The sequence below is a fragment of the Colobus angolensis genome, unplaced genomic scaffold (genome assembly GCF_000951035.1).
Source record: "Colobus angolensis palliatus isolate OR3802 unplaced genomic scaffold, Cang.pa_1.0 Scaffold41, whole genome shotgun sequence".
Lineage (NCBI taxonomy): Eukaryota > Metazoa > Chordata > Mammalia > Primates > Cercopithecidae > Colobus > Colobus angolensis.
The window spans coordinates 6,645,302-6,651,446 of NW_012117488.1; the positions used below are offsets into that span (position 1 = coordinate 6,645,302).

Here is a 6,145-nt window from a genome sequence, read left to right on the forward strand (position 1 = left end):
TGGTAGGGGGCAGATTATCTAACAAGTAGTTTGCAAGGATGAGGTTCCTTGCTGGCACACAGAACGGCCCAGTATTAATGTTGAATGCAAGATGAATGAATGAACGGATGGATGGAGGGCAAAGGGTCATAGGAAGACATGTGGGCACACAACTCTCATTGCTTTCCAAGGGCTTGAAGCCTAAGGGGGAAGGACTTCACCTCACACAGTATTTCCTTTTTGTAAGGTCACCAGGAAAGCACAACTTTGAACATTTCTGTGACTTCGTTATTGCTTTGCAGAATTCAGAGAGAACAACGCCTTCAAGACATTTGTTTTACTTTGCATCTTTCTTGACTAAAGGTGGGTCAGTGGAGGTTTTATATTTCAGTTTTGAAAAACAAAGTATCCAGAACTGTTTGCCCCAGGAGGCCAAGAAACCTCTTACAAGAACCTTAAATGTTTTTGGTTGCTTCTGGGGGCTGTCCGCACCCTCGGGTAGCTTTGGGGTTGAGTTTTCCAGCGTTAGGTCGGGTTTGGAGTAGAGCCTGCCTCCCACGGGTGGTGGGTGTGGGCTGCACTTCCCGCAACCACTTCAAACAAGTCTCTGAGGCCAGAGGGACAGGGGGACTGCATTCTAATACGGAGCTCCGAGGAGGTATGGCTCCGTGAGGCTTGTGGGTACTAGCGGTCCTTTAGTGGTCGCCTTTCCCCCTCGGGGCCGACCACCCACCTGGGGACTATCCCAGGCAGGAACGCATCTGCAAGAGCGCTTCCCTTTGCGCGCAGCTCGCGGCCTTGCCGGTTGGGGGCGCTCTCCCGTGGGAACGTTGGACTCACTGGGCGGGCCAGGACAGGGCGGGGCAGGGCGGGGCAGGGCGGGGCCGCTACCCCTCGGTCCCTCCCTCGCACCGCCAAACTTTCCTACGGCTCTGGGCGCGCCGCTGCAGTAGCTGGAGAGGAGGGGTTCCGTCTCCCCCCCACCACTCGCCGCGTCCTCCGCTGCCTGTCAGCACCTAGCCGGAACCCGGCGCCCGGTCGCCCCGTCGCGCTCGGCCCCGAGGGCATGCGGCAGCTGCAGGAGTCCCCGCTCCCTGGTTCGGCGGCGCGGGTGAACGTGAGCGGTGAGTGAGGGTAAGGGAGCGGGAAGGGTACCTTGAGCCGCTGTCAACCGGGCGCGCGTCTTGGGGAGGCTGGGGCGCAGGGTCGCCTGCGGGGCCCCAGTCGGCGGCTTTTCAGGGTTTCCTGGCTTGCAAGCCTGGGCTCCAGACCCACTACAAACCTCTGGGACAGGACTGTCCCGGCGGGTGTATGGCACAACTCGCTTTTTTCCCACCTTTTTCCCGGCTAGGAGCAAAAAGCAATCTAGATGCAAAACTGGCGTTGCGTCCGCTGCTGAGGGCTGACGGGCTGGGCGCAGCGGCGGGGAGAGCGCGGCACAGGTTGCCTCTGCCTTTGCACGTGTGGTTCTTTCCAAACTCAGTCGCACTGCAGTCGATGGTAATTAGGAAGCTGAGGTTCTCTCGTGAAGCCTAGGGATATAACATTTCTCAGCCTCCAGTTACATCTGGTACTGTGGTGTGTCAGTTGGGGAACAGCTTGAACCATGTGCAGGCTTCTAAAGATTTGGAAACTAGTAACTAGCAACACTGTCGGGGTTGTTTGTTCAGGGTATGCCCCCTCACCACCACGAGACAAAAGTGCTTTTGTTCTGTAGCAGAGTTACTTTATTGCTTTCCCTCAACAAGTTGCAGCTACACAAAATTGCTTAGAAATTCCTCACGCGTGAGGAGTGACTGTGAATATTGGAAACAATTTAGTCTTATTAAGGTAATCATTAAAATAGCCCTGAAAAGCATTTGTAGGTCAGTATTCATTTGTTTATTTATTTATTTATTTATTTTTGAGACAGTCTCGCACTATCCTCTGGGCTGGAGTGCAGTGGCGCGATCTTGGCTCACTGCAACCTCTGCCTCCCAGGTTCGAGCGATTCTTCTGCCTTAGCCTCCCGAGTAGCTGGAATTGTAGGCGCCCACCACCACACCAGGCTAACTTTTTGTATTTTTAGTAGAGACTGGGTTTCACTATGTTGACCAGGCTGATCTCGAATGCTTGACCTCATGATCCACTCGCCTCGGCCTCCCAAAGTGTTGGGATTACAGGCGTGAGCCACCGCGCCCGGCCACGTCAGTTTTTTTAAACTGAGTTATTTCTATGAAGTGTTTCCCCCGTAGTTTGTTACTGTCATTGCAACGCTTTTCTTCCTCCTGCTTTTCCTCCGAAAGTAGCATTACCTGGTCTTGAGATGTCATTTAGAAATAAAGGGCCTTCTCACAGTTCCGACTTAGTCTGTATCAGAGAATAAAGCAAATGTCAATTACAGACAGTCTCCTCTTTACAAATTTCATGTACCACACAACGTTTCATTAATGCATGGACTTTTGTATTGCTAAGAAAAGTTGTTGGGTTTTCCAGTGATCCATCAACATTTGCTAACCCTGCTTCCCATGGACAGTGGATCCGATATTGTTTAGTGGTCTGAGTCTAGTAAACAGAGTTTTCCTCTTTTGGGGACAGAAGCGATACAGTTAGAAACAGACACCTTGGCTCTGTTAACCCCAGGCTTGTCTAAACAAACTGGACTGTTTTAAAAAAACCAGCAAGCAAACCCTGCCAGTGAGAGTTGTGTACTTGAGATAAGCTTCCAGGGTTGTCTTTTGTGCCTTGAGACAGCAAGGACCTAGTTATCCTGTGGAGATCTGGACATCTAGCCATTTGGACAACATTTATATTGATTGTCACTACCATATAACTAGGAAAATAGGTCACTTTGGCAAAAATTTTTTCTGTCTTTAGAATTCGAAACTTTGAGGTTTTGATTTAATTACATCTGACACTCCTCTTGTCTAAACATTTCAAATGCATTTATCAACTACCACTTTTTTTTTTTATCAGATCAGATCTATTTTAGATATCTTGCTGTTCTGCAAGATATTTGTTAGAACAGGCCTGCATATGTTTTCTATGAATGGAGACTGAATTGAGAACATTTAAGTATGAGATTGTTTTTCATGTGTGTTCGCTGGAATCTATTTGAGAAACTACAGCATGTTAGCTCTCCATCTATTTTTCAAAAACACACGTGCACAGTGGAAGAAATGCACACACAGCATTGTAGCCAGGCAGCACCCAGACACACACTGTCAACATCACTTGTACACACATGCCTAAGGCTGGCTGCTTCTCCTCCAAGTTTCTCAGCCTGCTGCTGAGGAGCAGCAGTGCACAATAACTTAAGACCAGCCTCTTATTTCTTTGAGCTGGGGCAAGGGGAATCACTATAACTCAGATGGGAATTACTATAACTCAGATTATCCATTAGCCATTCTCCTTGGAGTATACATTAGTTCAAATGCTTCCTGGCCTGTGATTATACCCAACAGAGTGGTTACGTCTGATTGCAAGCTTCTCAATGGCAGAGACCAAGCCCAAGGCATTATCAATGTGGTGTAAAGGGAAGACCAAGGCTTTGCAGTCAGACCAGCTTTTGTTCCAGTCCAGGCTTTGTGACCTTGGGCACATAGTCTCACCTCTCTAAGCCTTAATTTCCTCATCTGTAAAAATGAAGATTATATCCATCTCCCAAGATTAAAAGAGAAAGCACCGAGCATGGTCTCTCATATGCAGGAAATACTCCTTAAATGCTGGTTGCCCTCTTTTCGTCCTAGATAAAAATTTAAGTATTGACACTTGTGTAAACATGTGTGCAAATGTATATTCTGGTAAAAATGCAAAGATAGATTTCTGAGCCTTAGGTGACTTAGAGATGTTATACACACTTTTCTTACTTGCTTTCTCTTTTCCTGGCCATGGGCCTTTTGCTCCTCCCTTTGTCATTCCTCCTGCAGGTACTGAGAGCCTCCCCATTTCCGGCCTCAATGATCCTTTGTTCCTCATCCTGGATTCTGTATTTGTGGAGGAGTCACCCGGAACTCAGTCCTGCTATGGATGGCAGAGGTGGTGGTAGGGCTGGGGAGCTGTCTGCATAAGTGCAGAGACTTTGTGCCTTTACAAATGGTGAACTAGAGGTACCTGGAGTCCACGGGTCTGTGTTTGAATCCTGGTCTCACTTTTGTGAGTTCTTGTGACCCTGAATAGATTGTCATCTTTGAATAAGTTTTTTTCATTTATATAATGGGGATAATAATTACATTTATATAATGGGGATAATAACTACCTGTCTGCATGAGTTGTTGTTGGGTTCCATTAACTTATGTATGTGAAAGAGCTTGGTACCCTGTGAAGAGCATATAAATGTTGGAAATAAAGAGGCAGGGCATCCAGATGTGGGCCGCCCCAGGCAGGCCCACTCAGCTCTGGCTATTGGGGTTGGCAGTATCTCCACGAGCGTGTTTTGAGTGCTAAGGAGGCACTGCTGCAGTTCCTCCACATTCCTCTCTCCTGTCCTCTGACATCATACTGGACGTTGAGGAGGAAATAGCATCAAAGGTTGAGAAACTGCTCTGTGGGGAATATGACAGGAAGATAAATTTCAGGACTGAGGTTACCCAATACTGCATGATTGAAGGCATAGGAAAAGTTCCAAAGAAACTTTTAAATTTCATGTTGGAATTACCTGTACTGTCTGCGCATCTCAGTTTTTAGTGGACAAACACAAACAGCTGGCCACCTACCCCACAGGTCGGGAGGAGAGTGCTGATGGCAATGTTGGACAATGTATTGGGTCCACCTATACCATCCTCACTCCCCTGTGCCTTCAGGCTGACTTAGGTCTCTTGTTTACTCTGCAAAGTTATAAACTGACCCAAGGCAGGGCCCCCCACCCCCAAATTAAGCTAATTATTTAATTCAGCCTGAAATATATTTGTTTCTCTCTACCTGTCCTGGCAAGCCGGTGGGGGGACGGAGGGGGTTAGTACCCACTGAGAGGAAGGTTCTGACATCCTAGGTTGTGCCCAAGCCCCTCTTCATCACCCCCAGTCTTATGTCCTCCTCTTTATTCCCCTTCCTTGGCTTGTCTCTTGTCCTGTCTGTCTACAGCGTTGAACTCCTCCCTTGCCCATGACCCCTGATACTGCCCTACTCTCATGATCCTGTCACCCCTCTTCAGATGTGAATCATTTGTACACCTCAGACTGGGCCAGACTGGGTGTCACTCTGGAAAGCAACCTGCCCAGCACAGCCTGCCCCACCCCTTCCTGAGGATGTTCATCAGCCCCCCTAATTACCCATCAGCTAGTCCTGTGTCTGCATTGTTCCCTGGGACATTAAGCTGGAGCTTCTACTAGCCCTGGCCTTGACTAACCCATATGCAGATTGACCAGGATGTTATCAAGGGATGGCTTGGCAGGTGGCAGGGCTGGGTTGGAGGGCACATTAGCCCCTCCATAAGCACACTAGTTTGTCCAAAGGCCTTCCAAGCAAACATGCAGTCTAAATAAAAGCAGTGTACTTGCTTTATAAATGCAGCTTTAAGGCAAGCCCTTGGTCTCCCCTTTTAAGCCAAGCTGTCCTGAAGCACATCCTCTGTGGAAATTCTGGAGCTGCCCCCAGACAGACTCAGACCATGTAATTCAAAGATGGGCAGCGGAGTCTGTCAGCAGCATTCACTCCCCAAGGAGGTAGAAAGCCAGAGTTAAGGCTCAGAGCCTTTGGAAGTGACTAGTTATAGAACACCAAAGCAAGGGATCAGGTGTAGAGTCTATTGGGAACACATCAGTGAATCATTTACCTCCTGCCCTGCTTGATTTTTAATAAGTCAGTTCTTTGAATCGGGGTAAGGAAGGCCTTTCTCTGGACCAAAACTATCACATGGGTCTGGTGAAGAGAAAATAAATAGTATAATCTTTTTCTGTGTCTCCATGGCATTAGGATTGAAGTCTCAGTCTCTCCCTCTCTCTCCCTCCCTCCTTCTCTCTGTCTCTCCCTCTCTCTCTGTATATATATCCACGTATATCCACGTATATATGTATAATATATATACATTATATATTATATTATATATATAATATACATCAGTCTTTATTCTGAGAGGAAGTCATAGATGTTGTTCTCCATTACTCTTAAAAACACTCCAGCATAGGCTGGGCACAGTGGCTCACGCCTGTAATCCCAGCACTTTGGGAGGCCGAGGCAGGCGGACCAT

General features: G+C 47.9%; 1 protein-coding gene across 1 annotated transcript in view; it reads left to right on the forward strand.

Moving 5' to 3' along the window:
- The first annotated feature begins 895 nt into the window (after positions 1-895).
- Positions 896-6,145, forward strand: part of LPAR3 (lysophosphatidic acid receptor 3) — an 80,176-nt gene continuing 74,926 nt past the window's right edge. Inside the window, exon 1 of the mRNA XM_011956118.1 lies at positions 896-1,103. The gene's annotated coding sequence lies outside the window, so the exon portion shown is untranslated. The remainder of the gene's footprint in view (positions 1,104-6,145) is intronic.